This window comes from Pelophylax lessonae (assembly GCF_965119305.1).
Source record: "Pelophylax lessonae genome assembly, chromosome: 11".
Lineage (NCBI taxonomy): Eukaryota > Metazoa > Chordata > Amphibia > Anura > Ranidae > Pelophylax > Pelophylax lessonae.
Window position 1 is genome coordinate 37134211 of NC_138778.1, and position 16761 is coordinate 37150971.

Genomic DNA, 16761 nt, shown 5'->3' on the forward strand with positions numbered 1-16761 from the left:
AAATTCACAGCAATCCACAAATATTGTTACATGTGCAAGCCTTTCTGCTAAATAGCAGAGATGCCAGACAGTTGATCCTAATCAAATGATAACTGGGGTATGTTTATTCAGTTATCAGTTGAAGAAGGTAAATGCTACACCCTAGGGTAGTGATGGCATACCTTGGCACCCCAGATGTTTTGGAACTACATTTCCCATAATGCTCAAATACATTACAGAGTGCATGAGCATCATGGGAAATGTAGTTCTAAAACATCTGGGCTGCCAAGATTTGCCATCACTGCCCTAGGGCAACCAATCAGAATTACTTTAGTAAAATCAGGGTCACTTCTCAGGATTAATTTTGTCAGTGTCACTTTACAGGAGTTACTTGTCAGGGGTCATTTGTAAGAGACACTTGTTTTTAGGATGAAAGTATTTAATGCATTCTGTCCTCCATTTGCATTACAGTATTGACAATGAGGTTTTGTGGATACCACCCAATAATGTTGGCTCTTCCAACCCTTTATAAAGGTGGGGAACAACTTTGCCACATGTACATGTATGTGTTTCAGGGTTTTACCTGGATTGTATCTATAGAAGAGATACATGGTACATATACCCCTAATTTTAATTGCCTTTTATTCACATGTTCTTGAGGTGCCACTTGTCAAAGTAAAATTCTGCGTCCCATATTGATTCAATATGACACACAGGGGTTGATTTACTAAAAAGGGATAATGCAAAATCTGGTTCAGCTGTGCATGGTAGCCAATCAGCTTTGTTTATTTAAAGTGTAAGTAAACCCTCCTATCATTTTCAGCCAAGGAAGCTACCATCTGAGGCTGGGTTCACACGTGTGCGATGCCAGACAATCGAATGTGATTTGCACCGCATTGCTGTTCACAAATTTGACTAAATTTGCATCGCATTTGGACCAAAATGGTACAGGACCTTCTTTTTGGTCTGTACTGGAATCGGATCGCATGGGTGTTGCACTACGTTCGGCGAACCAATTTGGGGGTGTCATTAACTTTACATTGACAACCGCAGGGGTTCGCAGAGCACAGTGTGAACTGCCTGTAAATCTGATGTGATGTGGGAATCACGCTGGTTCTTGCATCGCACCAGTGTAAATCAAGCCTAAAGCCCCGTACACACGTACCGATTGTCGACCGTAAATATTCGGCCGACGACCGATCGGCCGATTGTAGGCTTGTTAGTATGATGCTTCCGACAGCCGACAGCGCATTTTCGGCCGAAGAGAATCTGTCGTGCAGGCATTAAAATTTTTGTTGGCCAACACCAGAACGGACAATTGTTCGCCAGTCAGTACAGATTTCGGCTGACAGACAGCAGATTTTCAAGACTGGGCATGCTCAGAAAAGAAAAAAGACAAGGAAAGTTAACCATCACATGACATCACTTCTGCAGTCGGCTGTTGTTGGCCGACAAAATTCGTGTGCAACAGACACGACAGCCCTGGACAAAAGACGGCCGATCGGTCGGCCGATGATCGGTACGTGTGTACGGGGCTTTAGCCTCTGTTTAATCTTCAGCTGCCATGATGCTGCACATGTGATCAGTGATGATACCAGCCATTGGATGGTTTAACAGTTTGGTTGAGAGCAGAACCAATGTGACAGCATTCCCGGCATGCTTCGAATGTAAGGCCCCTTTTACATGGAGTGGATCTGTTTGGATGGACTCCGCTAGAGAAGCTGGGAATCGCTCCGTTGATCCCCACTGAGCAGGGGGATGACAGGTCCTTCTCTGCTCACTGTGCAGAGATGGACCTGTCAGAGTCCCGCTCTCCTCTATAGAAAGATCAGATGAAAACGCACAGCCTGTCCGGTTTCATCCCATCCCATTCGATCAGACCCCCTGGAGGGATGGTGAACGTATCGCCATCCATCTGTTTTTAGCGGATCTTGTCAGATTGGATGCCAGGCGGGTATCAGCAGACACATGTTCGCTGACATCCGCCTCTCCATAGAGGAGAATAGGTGGCCTGATCAGGTCTGCCTCAAAAACGGACAGGCAGATCTGATCGGTCTGATCGCGTGAAAGGGGCCTGACTGTTTTTTTTTTTAAAGAGTTAAATTGATGGGTTTACTTCCGCTTTAAGCTTTAACAAATAAACCTGGAAGCTGATTGATTTCTATGAATAGCTGCACCAGATTTTGCACTCTCCAGTTTTAGTAAATCGACCACACAGTTTGTCCTGCAGTTAATGGCTTGCCACCATTTCCATGATGCAGGCAGCTTGACTGCCAGCAGCATATCAACAAATGACATCGTGCTTCTTGACTGCATAGCGTCATGCATTTCCATTGTGCTAACGGGTCAGCTGCCAGCATCATACCAAACCAATGATGTTGTGCAGCCAAAATACATGGCGTCAATCATTGCCATGATGCTGGCGAACAGCTGCTCATAGTGACCCATAGCAGCTTTAACCTCAATCTCACTATATGCCATTATTCTGGATCCCAGCACATCACACAATACCGTAGCAGCAGCACAGAGTTTGGCTATGGCCGGAGTCTGCTGCTGTGTTGGCAGATGGCAAGAGGAATCTCATGGCAGATGTGTAGTATGGTGTCCATGTTTGTATTTGAAAAGCTAAGGCCTGGGGTACATGGGCACATTTAGTCGCTCAGTTGTGCAGTTGATAGCACAAGAGAACTGAGGCCCGGTTCACATATATGGGAATTGGATGCGGATTGGTCCACATCCAATTTGCATGACTTGAGAGTATGACTGGGGCTCAATAGAGCCAGTTCACACAGGTTCGGGGCTGCCGCGGAGCGGATTGCAAAAGGGCCCTGGTGCATGTTTGGGTCCAGTTCAGGTGCATATTCAGGCAAAAATTCAGCCCTGAATCGCACCTGAACAGGTGAACAGACGCGCACTGGACCCCAAGCATGAAACCGCAGCTGCATATATGTAAACCCGACCTAAATTGATTGTGTGGAGTTTAAAGAATATTAGATTGTTAACATTTATTGTGACAGCTGCAATGTTCCAAGTGTAGGTACTCATAAAAAACCTTCCAAAATATAGACAAGAACAAATAGCGGTGTGGAATAATGCTTGCCAATAAATGTAAGGTAAAGGTGTCCACAAAGCACTATCTGGGTTGAGATCCTAGGGGGCCTAGAATGGAGTATAATCAACAGTTAGGCCCCTTTCACACGAGCGGTCCCATCAGGTCCGCCTGTCAGTTTTTCAGGCGGACCTGATCGGGCCCTCCATTCACCCCTATGGAACGGGGGATGTCAGCGGTGATATGTTTGCTGACCCACCACCTCTATCCGATCCGATCCTGTCCACATGTTCCTCTGTGCTGAGTGGGCCTAATGGGAGTGATTTCATAATTATCAATCAGCTGTGCAGCTGCAGAGCACTAATGAGGAAATCTGCTGGGCCTGCATCCCTTTAGACGTGTTCCTATTGGGAGTATCTCACCAAAAATGACATTTTTGTTGCAGGGGATGCCTGAAATCTGACTTGTATCTTAGGCAGACTACTGGGAAAATTGGTGAGCCAATCACACAAGCAGGAAATGATGTTTCTGGGATGTAGTTAGTAAACATTCTGTGTACAGAACACCCCTAGGTAGCCATATTGCATTGCATTTTCAGAAAATAACAGCGGCTGCAGATTGAAAAGGAAATAATAACATTCAATTACAATATGACTTGTGTTGCAATTGTATATGCCATATTATTTTTTCTTTATTTGCTATTTCTTTTCCCCAATGAAAATGGAGTTACCCTTTAGACCAGAATAATTTGCTTTATTCAAATTCAGGTAATAATACAAAATATCCCAAATTAAAATAAGTTAAAAGTAATGAATCAAAATTGAATAAAAAAGTATAAAAATATGGTGGACTATAACTGGGTTTTAAAGGGAAACTCCGCTTAGTGGGGAAAATAGAGGGTAATATTGAAACATTAGTGCAGATGTTGGTGTCCTTCAGCCTATTAAATACAGTCTGGCACACTCACTATTAGCCCCACTCCTGCTATGCCCCCTCCTCCACCCTCTATCCCTTATTTGGCAAAACCAAGGTGGCAACCCTACCTTTACACAATCCCTGTCCCTCCGTGGAATCAGTAAATACATTGTTACATTGAGTATACCTCTTTTTAAATTATATTATTTTCACATATTCTCTGTAAAACATTCCCTGTCCCAAGAGATAAGTAGTACATACTGTATTTCACCCAATAAATACCCATATATATATTCACGTCCCCAGTCTCTGTCCCTCCATGGATACAGTAGAGATACTATGTGCATTTCTCTGCTTGGCGAGAGAAGCATTTTCTGGAAGCTCTGTGATTCGTGCTGCTTCAGCAGGTGATAGTTCAAGCTTATGCATTCCAGGAATTTGTGCTGGAATTTGACATGCCCTTGTCATTGTACAGCATTTGATTGTCAGGGATATAGCTCTAACTTTAGATGCACTGTGAATGTAATACGCACGTCAGTGCCGGATTTACAGTAGACCTTTGGGGACTCGGGGCACTTCAAGTTCAGGTGCCCCTCAACATAGAAATTAAATGATATGAGAAAAAAAAGTGAACTGAAATTAATGATAAACCGAATTTGTTCTAATTAAAATATAAGTTAGGCTTTGAAGAATACACATTACACAGGTAATCGGAACACCACCTGACCACCAAAAGATTTTTTTATCAAAGATCTTTCCTTAAACATACATGTTGGGTCAGTTGTGTTGGTCTGCCTGTAGAGGTAGAACTTCCAAAGAACTCAGATGCATTTCCCTTTTACATTTGGGACAGATAAAGGCGGAGGATAGGGGGATATAAACAAATTAATAGAGGTTTAGACCCCTTTCACATGGGCGTTCCGTTTGCTTCATCTGTTCAGTCACGTTTTATTTATTTTTGTTAGGAACTCGTATGAAAAACGGACCTGGACTTCAGTTGTTACATCTGTTAGTGTATATCCATTTTTACACTTGCTTTCTAACACATTTCAATTTTCGAAACAATTAGAATTCAAATCAGTCAAAAATTGATCAACCAATCCAAATTCTATTTGAAGAATAGCTGGTTGCTAAGGAGCGGGCCGGCAAGCCGGCCGCCGCTTCCTTAGTAACTGATTATTTATCATCTGTCAGCAAGGTTCCCCACTGATAGCTGCATGTAAACTAAACAATTGCCGGCAATTAAAAAATGGCACAGGGTGCCCCCCAAAATCCATACCAGACCCTTATCCAAGCATGTAGCCCGGCAGGGGGGGGGGGCGAGTGAGCAACCCCCTCCTGAACCATACCAGACCACATGACCTCAACATGGAAGGGGTGCTTTAAAGTGGGGGAATCCCCCCAAGGGGCCTTTTCCCCACAACTCTGGCCCGGTGGTTGTGGGGGACTTATTGAAATCTGGAAGCCCCCTTTAACTAGGGGGCCCCAAGATCCTGCCCCCCCCCCTCCTGTGCAAATGAGTATGGGGAATAAAAGCAATACAACAGTTTTCAAAAAGCCCTTTATTAAAAAGAAAAAAGAAATGTCCCCTGAAGTAGATCCAATGTCAATCATAATGAACGCCGACCGCCAACCTGAAAAAAAAAAAAGAGTTCTGCACCCGACAAAGGCTTCTGCCATCTGACAGCTACTCTATCTGACAGTTCTTAAATAAGTAAGGGTCGGGCCGTCCCATAATGTCACTGAATGACTCCGCCCCTTGTGACATAATTGACCCAGCACCTCCCCGCTTGCTTGTTCCCCCCTTTCCTGGCCTGCCAGGCTGTATTCTCAAATAAGGGTCTAGTATGGATTTTTGGGGGACCCCATGCCATTTTTTTAAATTTTGGCGGGGAGTTCCCATTAAAATCAATACCAGATCTGAAGGGCCTGGTATGGATGGAGGGGACCCCCATGCAGTTTTTCAGAATCTTTTGTTTACATTCAGCTGTCAGCGGGGAACCCTGCTGACAGCTGATGAGTCATCGACTGTTAGGAGGCGGCAGCTACCAGCGTCCTAAGAATCAATGCAAAAACAGACCGATTGTTTGCTGACCCCTGTTAAGGTCTGTTTCCGTTTTTTTAACATTAAAAAAAAAAAAGAGGGGTTTCTTCCATTTCAAAAAACGGATGTTAATGAAGGCAGATGTCAGGAGATGTCAATGGATGATCATCCACTAACATCCGTTTGCCCATAGAAGTACATTGGTGTCCGTTTTTCATCCGTCAACGGGTGGAGGAGGAATGGATATTCAGAACGCTCATGTAAAAGGGACCATTTTTTTCTACAAATAACAAGCATGTTACACTTACCTGCTCTGTGCAGTGGTTTTGCACAGAGCAGACCAGATCCTCCTCTTCTCGAGTCCCACACCAGCGCTCCTGACTCCTCCCTCCTGCCGGGTGCCCCCACAGCAAGCAGTTTGCTGTGGGGGCACCCAAGCAGGTGTGCTCCTCACTTGCGGCTCTGTGCGTCCATTAACACATGGAGCCAGGACTCAGCCCCGCCCCTCAGTCTCCTGATTGGCTTACAGGATGTGATTGAAAGCAGCAGGAGCCAATGGCTCCCGCTGCTAACAAAAGACAATCAGCAGTGTGAGTCCCCAGGGAGGCAAGGCTTTTGTGGACATTGCTGGATTGAGAGGGAGCTCAGGTAAGCATTAGGGAGGGCTGCTGCTCACAGAAGGTTTTTTACCTTCATGCAAAGAATGTATGAAGGTGAAAAACCTTGTGCCTTTACAACCACTTAATGCTGTCAGTATGCTATGCAAATGTCAACTGGATCTTGATGAACTATTTAAAATTTGCTACATGAGTGGCCTATCGCAACCTTCCTCTCTATCATACTTTAGTTGAAAAATCGAAGTAGCTGGGCATAAACTTTTCAACCGCTGTTCAGTATTTTGACAGCCCCCAGCTGTCATTACAAAATATGAGCCGTGGGAAACCGTATACAGCGTGAATGGAGGAATCTGTAAAGTTCTGTTAAAATCTGGACAAAAAAAACGAAGCGTGTATGGCCAGCTTTGTGTCTAGTGTATTTGAAAAATTCTTGGTGTTGTTAATACTACTTCCTACACTCCTTGTCTCTCCAATGCACTTTCCCTCGGTTTTTTTTTTTTGCTCTCTCTTACTTGTTCTGCAGCAATTTCACATTCCAAAAAGAAAAAAACACTCTGTGGAAAAAATCTAAATCCCAGCTCATCTTAGAAGGTCTCCGTAACTGAGTCCAGATGTGCTGAGCTAAAGTGAGTAGGACATCCTCCAGGCTGGCAATGACCAGGTACCACAAGCAAGGGCATCCATACAAACGTTAACTCCCAAATGAACTTTAAAGTAACTATTAGGAATTCAAATAAAGTTGAAGGTAGAACAACACTGAGCCAGATTGGAAATATACTGGTGGGGAAGCAATATAAAGATTTGTTGTGGATACGGGAATAGATGGTGAAGAAGGAACGTGAAAAGGACAGAGTGATTGGAAGGAATTTTGATGGAAGAGATGAAAAAGAGAAAGGCTGAGGAGCTGTAAAGGAATCAGTCTGTAGAAGTGTGAGCGATTAGTGGTGGAGAAGGAATAACAGTTAAGGTCTCAGTACAGTGGTACAGCAGAATTAGGGTGATTTCATGTCCTCATCGCTGGGGTAGGTCCCACAAACCCCCCACCTGCAAGGTTGGTGTTATGATGATCTTCTGACTTCTCAAAGCTGCCTTTGTACACCATCCCCTCACTCACCCCCACCTACTTCCTTGCCCTGAACAAGTTCTGAGGATAATATTATCCATTGTGAAAATCCTGGGGTGAGGGGGAATGCCTAGAACAGGACATGGGAGATCCAAATAGAGGAACAAGGAAGGAGTTCCTGCAGCGGGGACACCATATACATGTGCTCTTCTACTAAGATTTTTTTTAAAAAACAAATGTTTATTGGGTTCACAAAAAAAAAAAATTATCACAGACAGTCAATGCATCAAGTCACAACATAACAGCAGTATAATAAACAACATGAAAAAAATGAGAGCATAGGCATCATACAAGAAAATATCGATACGTGTGGGGTGGAAAGGTGCAACATCCATGAAGGGAATGAAATACAAGCCATCATACAGTGACAATCCCACCCACATACCACCCAGGGCAGAAAATGAGGATGTATAGAGCAGAGCTGCTCAATTAGGGAAAATGGTCACATTAAAACGTGTAATCACCCGGGGGAGCAAGTATCCGGAACCTGTAGCCACCTGTCCCAAATGTTATGATAGCTACCAAGAGAACCCCGTCTTGTGTAGATAACTTTCTTATAAGGTAGAGATTGATTGACATCCGCCTTCCACATAGCCACATCAGGCCACGCAGGCTGGATCCACCTGCGGGCAATTCGTTTTCGTGCACTAAAGAGGGTTTCATGGAGGAATTTAAGGGTATGTTTATCGACATCCTCATTGGGGATTATACCCAGAAGGCAGATCTTAGGATCCAACGATACAGGAGCGCCCATGCGGTCATGCAGGAAGCGGACGACCTATGCCTAGAATCCCTGGATGCGGGGGCAGTGCCACATCAAATGTCCAAAGGTGCCCGGAGACAAAAGACACTTGGGGCACGTAGGGTCCCTGGAGGGAGCAAATCTAGCTATTCTATCGAGAGAGAGAGGTATGCTCTATGAAGTATATAGACCTGAGTTAATCTGTCGGACAGTTTGGGTGAGACAAGCTTATAGGCACCAAGGGCTTCCGTCCAATTGTCATCGTCAAGGTTGCCCGTGTCTTCAGTCCAGCGAGGGCAAACTCCGAAAGCCAGGTTTGTGGCTGATTTGGACGTCAGCATCTCATACAGAAGAGATATAAGCTTGCGGGAGTCAGAGCTAGTCAAGACATCCAAAAGGTCAACCATGGGCAAGTCCGGGTAGCGGCTCCCAAACTGAGCATGAAGAGCATGCCGAAGTTGATAGTAGCGGTAGTACATGGTAGGGGGAAGGTAAAATTCAGTCCGTAACTGAGAAAAGGGTCGGAGCGCCCCCCCCCCCCCCCCCCGTGTAGCACATGGGAGAGATACAGGACCCCCTTGGTCATCCACAGTCCAGGGTCCGGTAATTGTAGCAGTTCAGGTAAATGTTGATTAAACCACAGGGGAGTCTTAGCGTGGAACATCAGGTCACCCGTCTTGGACAGGGCCAAATCCCATATCCTCCTATAGTGAGAAGAGACAGCGCTCAACACCTGGGCATGCGAGGGCCCGCCCGCTCCCCTAAGAACATCACAAAAGGGGTGAGGACTCGAGGCCAATGCAGAGGGACAGGCCAGAGCTATGTACCTAGAAGCATCCAAAGCGTTAATATGATAGAAATGAGACTATTGAGACGCAAGGTAATAAGCTCCAAAGTCAGGGACAGCGAGACCCCCAAATATGGTAGGCTTCTGAGCATGACGCCAAGCCAATTTGTGTCTACTGGAGCCCCATACGAAAGTATTCAGTAAGCGTTTAAGGATCGCAAAATATTTATAAGGGATATACGTGGGAGAATGCCACAGGGCATATAGGATTTTAGGTAGAAGAATCATCTTAATTAAATTCACGCGGCCCATCACACCAATGGGAAGGCGGGACCAAATTTGTCTTCTACAAAGATTTGAGTAAACGCTGTTCCACCTATTGCCTCGAGTGTATTCCTTGTTTAAGCAGCACAGCCATTTGAACAAATTGACCTATAACCTTTTAAAAGGAATGCTGCAGCTAGGTCATATGTATCTGTCTGATCTGCGAGACCTGCCTGATTCTATAAAACTGTTAACATGTACTACTTCTGTTTTGCTTTCAGACGGCTGATAACATATAGAGATGAGTTCCTGGTTTGGTCTGAAAACAGATTTGGACTTAATCCACTTGCTAGGATGCTGAACACTAACGCCGAACTTACAGCAGAAGTCGATTATGATAGACTATATTACCAAAAATTTTGGGATGCCTGCCTTTACACTCACATGAACTTTAATGGCATCCCAGTCTTAGTCCATAGGGTTTATTATGGACTAATACCTTTGGGATGAATTAGAACGGAGACTACGAGGCAGGCCTTTTCGTCCAATATCAGTGCCTGACCTCACAAATGCACTTCTGGAAGAATGATTAAACATTCCCATAGACACATTCCTAAAGCTTGTGGACAGCCTTCCAAGAAGAGTTGAGGCTGCTATAGCTGCAAAGGGTGGACCAACTCAATATTGAACCCTACTGATTAAGACTGGGATGCCATTACAGTTCATGTGGGTGTAAAGGCAGGCGTCCCAATACTTTTGGTAATATAGTGTGTATAGTAGTGGGTTTTTCTCCCGCTACTATATGACAGCTCCCTTCTCCCACTGTCAAGGTTGTTAAGGAAGTGGCAGGTGCCAGCCGTGTCCTTAGCAACCAGTAACATCATCTGACCTCATTCATTTACTAGCTAAGAATCCCCAGCAATGTTAGTAAAGCTGCTCGGAGGGTTTAAAAAATGGTGTGGGGTTCCCCAAATTTATTCCAGGCCCCTTGGGTCTGGTATGAATTTTAAGGGGGACCTCCTGCAAAAATAAATAAATGGTATGGGTTACAACCGAATTCTTGGCAACCCACAACATCATCTGGCCTCATTAATTTACTAGTTGAGAATCCACGACCATGTACACAAAGTGACTGGCATGGTTTGAAAAAAAAAAAAAAAAAAAACAAGTGGCATGAATTTTTAGGAGAGCCCAAAGCAAAAAAAAAAAAAGAAAAGAAGTGCGCCCTTCCTCACCCCTTCAATTCCTATACCAGACAATTCAGGTCCATTAAAGTGAATCTGTTGCTTTATCCTGCGTGAACAAAGCACAGGTTTGTCCATGAACTTCTCCTATTTACTTCTTTTTGGTCTGTTGAAAGCAAAATTCACCTTTGTGAAAAAAGATAATAAATGCAGATATTTTTTTTGGGGAAAAAAATTTGCATTTTTTTTTTTTTTTTTTTACAGGTGCCTGCAAAACGTTGCACCCCTGATCATTGGATCACAGGTGCAGTGTCCAGCTCCTGCAGGATTTTCCTACAGCTCTGAGCCTGTACCTCTCTATGGGCTGCAGGAAGAGTGAACAAACTACTAGCGTACTCGCAGTCCACTGAAAACGACACGCTTTTTGCCACAGTGGCAGACAGGACTTCTGGTTTCTCCATTCACAGTTTCCTGTGAATGAGTGACACGGCTGTGTGGGCAGAACTGCTGTTCTCCCTGTGTAACAAATGATCGGCGGGTGCCTGGCGGACATTACGTCGGCGGTACCCGCTGATCGGCTCCTGCTGTGCGCTCCCATATTTCGCGCCCGCTACCCAGAAGTGCAGGATCACATATATATACAGTACATGATCCTGCACACAGCCACCACCCTGTAGCAGGAAAACTGCTATAGGGTGGTCGGCAAGTGGTTAAATATGGGTGAAACATGTAACATGTTCCAAATTTGAACTTACCCTTTAACTATACCAATATAAAAAAAAAATGAATACCTCCCACTATGTTGATAGAAGGGGCACTCATCTAGGCAGGGCGAGGTGTTATATGGCCAACATCCCAAGTAAACTGCAAAGGAAAAATCCTCCCTGGACTTTGGGGGCCGAAATAACACCACAATTGTATATTAAAACATAATTTTAATGGATAAACGTAAAATCAACATAATAATAGAGATAAATGAATATATCACAATACATATATCACAATATGAAGTTGTAAAAACTTGTCATGATAGGACAAGGATATGATGGAGCATAGATTTCCAACGGGCACCTGACACCCTACGCGTTGCGAGAATACCCTTCATCAGGGCTGTGAGCAATGGAATTCAATATGCATATATACATTTGTTTCTGCAATAGAAGATACAACAGGTAATACATAAAATATATATAACAGTAAAAATACCTCAAAGATACATTACATCCGAGAGACAAAAATGTATATCACAAAAAAGTATAACACAAAAAGTAATGTTAGATTAAACAACGTACCCTGAAAAGATGACCAAGTCAAGATGGAAGAAGGATCCAAAAGAGAAGGATGAGTAAGGGAATGTCAAAAGTGGAGACGAGGAGACGGCTGAAAAAATGCCTCTACCACAGGTCCCCTAGGAGTCCATGTGCAGGTAAAGATACAGTTGGTAAATACATTGGTAAAGAAATTGTATATATGAGGTGGGGGGGGGGGGGGGGGGAATCTATGCTCCATCATATCCTTGTCCTATCATGACAAGTTTTTACAACTTTATATTGTGAGATATGTATTGTGATATATGTATTTATCTCTATTATTATGTTGATTTTATGTTTATCCATTAAAATTATGTTTTAATATACAATTGTGGTGTTATTTCGGCCCCCAAAGCCCCATTCCCCACCAGGAGGGTTTTTGCCTTTGCTCCCACTACGTTGTGGAGATGAACAGAGAGGGAGGTGTTCTGCAGTTCAGTACTAAACCATTTCTTGTCCAAGAGTAATAGCACTACTCCTCCATAGATGTAGTATAGTGAATATTGTCCCCCTAGGATGGTAAATTTATTACTGACAGGTTTTCCAGGTGAAAATGAAAAAATAAAACGAATTCAGCCACTGTGTCTAAGAACTAGCAAGCTGCAATACACAAAATATTTGTTTTAGGGTTTAGATACGCTTTAAGTCATTCTGTGTAGTAGGTTGCTTGCTGCTGTCCAAAAAGAAATACTTAACCTATTAGGTAAGCTTTTAATTTAGTTAATGATTTTTTGCTAGATTAGAAAGACTGGTTAACTACACTACAGAAAGTCTTCTCCTCCCCGGAGTGCTGACCCTTTAAATGTGTGTCATGGAGTATTCCGGATGCTGGATCCCAATATTATTCCTATTTGAGGCTGGAGCACGGTGCCAGAAATATGCAGCTAGTTAGCGGAGTTCCTGCTGCCACTGCAGTGTAAAGCTCTCACCTCGTTCCCGAGTGCTGCAGAATTGGGGTGAAGGGGGGAGTCAGGAGAGGTGCGGATGGGATGGGGGTGGGGGGGGGGAAGTGTCTGGAATTTCTTCTCCCAATAATGTGGAAAAAAATTGAAATCCCAGCAATAAAGGCCTGAGGTAAAGGGAACAAAGGGGGGCACGCTCGCTCCGGAGCATTGGGGAACTTAACTCTGTCCTAGCTCATGGAGAATATATAAAGCTTTGCCATGAGGTTTATATAAAACATGGAATTCCAGACTGATACATACCAGGGTAGGGATGACATAGCTGCCTTTTATGCACCTGTAGGAAAAGTATTAACATACTTAAAGAGGAAGTAAACCTTCCTCTGACACTTTTACCTATAGGTAAGCCTATGATAAGGCTTACCTATAGGTACTGTAAATATCTCCTAAACATGCACCGTTTAGGAGATATTTACCTTACATGCAGCCAGTGACATCACTGGCGCATGCGCTCTGTAGGAACGGCCGCTGGTGCCGTTGTTCTAAAATTTAGTCGGACCCATGAAAATTCCGGACCTTCGTCACTTCCGGTGAGGCTACGTCATAAGTCGCCTCCTCTAAGTCAGCTCTGCAACATGTTCCTTGCTCGATGACGCGGCGGCGTTGTAACATTATCCCGCAGCGGTCTGTGCATTCCACCTCAGCCCCTCCTCCTCTCAGTCAGCTGTTCGTAAGTCTTAGAATTTCATCGGACCTTTAAAATGCCTTGTGCGCATGCGCACCAGGGCTCGCAGCAGCTGGTGGTGACGGAGCGTCCCCGGAAGTGACGAGGGTCTGGAATTTTCACAGGTCCGACTAAATTTTAGAACACCGTTCCTTCAGAGTCCCGTGCCGTGACCGTCGGCTCCCGCGCGCGTGCGCGGGAGTGACGTCACCGCGGCTCCGGCCAATCAGATGGCCGGATGCCGCGATCTCGGAAGACGGACGACTGGATATGTCGCCCGTCATACAGGTAATCGGGCGGCACGGGGGGGGGGGCTCGTTCTAAGGTAAGTATTTCATAATGAGCTAGTATGCGGTGCATACTAGCTCATTATGTCTTTCTCTTTCAGGTTACGAAAAAAAAATATATATATATATATGGGTTTACAACCTCTTTAAGGGTGATCTTTTGCTGGGAAGTAGAGCTTCTACGGCTCGGTTCACACTACTGTGACTCCAAAGTTGCGCAATTTCCAGGGCGGCTTTTGTGTGACTTATTACACTGTATGGCATTAAATGTCGCGAGAAAGTTGCATCAAAGTAGTGCAGGAACCTTTTTTAAAGACGCTACGACTTTAGTTGCAAAGATTGGAATGGGTGCCAATGAAATAAAAGGGTTTCGACTTGTCATGGGCCTGGCAAGTCACAATAGTGGAAATCAAGCCTAAAGATCCATTAAAACATATGTATTGTTATGTATTGCAAAGATGCATGTTACTGCAACACTCATCAATGCACATGTCCCATTATGCTGCATCAAAGTGGCATTCGCACTATAATGGGGAGGGCAACCTACCTATGAGGGCCTTGCGATAAGGCTTTTTTGTCCCTGGGACCTGGGGACTTTTGGTGAGCTTATACGTTTGCTGTTCACGTGGTGGAACACCTATATTATGGAAGGAAGAAGTCACTGTGACGGTGGGAATTATTTTATGGATTGATAACATTATTTCATTTTTGTTTTGTATTACATTTAAGTATTGAAACGTATAAAGGCTATAAATAGCATCACAGTTGGTGTGACGGTATTCACCGTCACTGGAGGTGAAGAGCAGATACTTAATGGTTTAAATTGTTTCTGATGGGACAGTAATATTTGTCAACCATATCTTCATATAGAAATATGAAGATTTAATACCACCTTACACAGTGTATTCCATGTGCTTGTCTGTGAGACACACAGACTGTCATTGGCAGACTTCCCTATTGTTTGTGTATTGGGAGGGAATGTGGATTGTGCCTATCTCATTGTTAAATGTTAATGACCTCACATTGTTCTGTCTGCCTTAAGATAAGCTTATTATGGGATGTATATGTGGATTGGCTGCTAAGGGGGAGGGGGATTGTTCCACAGTGTATATCTTTGTGTAAACTGTATGGGAGTGTAAAACTCTGTTTTCATTGGATTGTGAATGTCAGGGCCTGTTTTCAACAAGGTCCATCTGGGCGGTAACCTTGTGGGGGAAAACTGTATAAAAGTTTGTTTCTTATTTAATAAAATTGAGTTATACTTCATCCTCAATCTAGAGTCCTGTCTCTCATTGGGGGGATATGCTACATGGGATTGCTATGTCCTTCATACTCCCTTGGATACTCACTAAACTCTTGTAAGAGCTTGTGCAAGAGCTAGTTTCTGTTCCTGCTGCACTCTCTGGAGAAAGAGAGGTTCACCCACGGAAACCTGGAGCCTTGTCGTAGGTCCAGGGTGGGTAGGAGACGGCGAGACCCTAACCAAGCTGCGGTGGTTCGTGGGGTCTGAAGTGGTTATGGTGTCTGGCGGAGTGCTTGGAGCCCTCGGAAAGCACTAGGAGCATCCGTCAACGGAGGTACCCGGTTGGGGTGCCGGTTGATTCATTACAGTTGGTTACTCTTATTTATTTATGTCATACACAGGTTAAGCCCCGGTTCACACTAGGGCGACCTGTGAGGCGACCTGGTCGCCTCACAGGTCGCCGCAGGTCGCCTCCCATAGGAAAGCTGCGGACCCGTTCTAATTGGAGCGACACAAGTCGCTCCGACCTAGAAAAAGGGTCCGGAGCTTCTTTGGGGCGACCAGGAGGCGACCGCCATAGACTTCAATGTTATGAAGTCCGTGGCGGCCGCTCCGAGGTCGCGGCGCGCTGCTCGCACCGCGATCTCGGAGGTCGCCCCTGAAAGTAGCGTCGCTCCTATGTGAACCGGCGCTTATAGGGTTATTCATATACGGCTTATATGAATGAATCACATTCTAACAGTGCCTTACTTTAGGCATTTTTTTACTTTAGCACTAATGTGTTTTCACATTTAAAGGTTAGTGTTATTTTGATACGGGTTCAGCGCCTTCATGGGATATCTAAATGTATATTTTTAGCACTGATCACTGTATTAGCACCACTAGTTCCCACAAAGTGTCAGTATCAGCTAGTGTCAGACTGCCTGCCCTACTATCACAGTCCGGCTATAAGTCGCTGATCACCGCATTAGTAGTATGAAAAAAAAAAAATAAATCAAAATTCCAGTATATACTGTATACAATAGTTTGTAGATACTAGAACGTTCGTGTAAACCAACAAATATTATTATTGAGTTTTTGTTTCCAAAAAATAAGTGGCAGAATACATATTGGCCTAAATTTATGAAAACTTTTTATTTTTTTTTTTTTTTATTGGATATGTTTTATGGCAGAAAGTAAAAAAAATTATTTGTTTTTCAAAATTTTCTGTATTTTTTCGTGTATAGAGCAAAAAATAAATACCCAGTGATGATCAAATGGCACCAAAAGAAAGCTCTATTTATGGAGAAAAAATTATATAAATTTAGTTTTGGTACAGCGTTGTGACCGCCCATTTATCAGTTAAAGTAACACAATGGCAAAAAGCAAAAATGGACTGGTCATGAAGGGGGGTAAACCTGACAAATGGGATGCATTGGCTTTGATACAGCCCTGGTGATTGGCGGAGCGGAGGTGGGTCGCCTCAGTGCATTCTGGGATACTGTATAAAAGCCAGGAGCACAGATGCTGCGGGATCTTTGGCTGGAGAGCAATGTCCCAGAGGGAAAGGGGTGACTGCCTCCTCCTCTGTTGCAGTGGCACGTGACCTCAG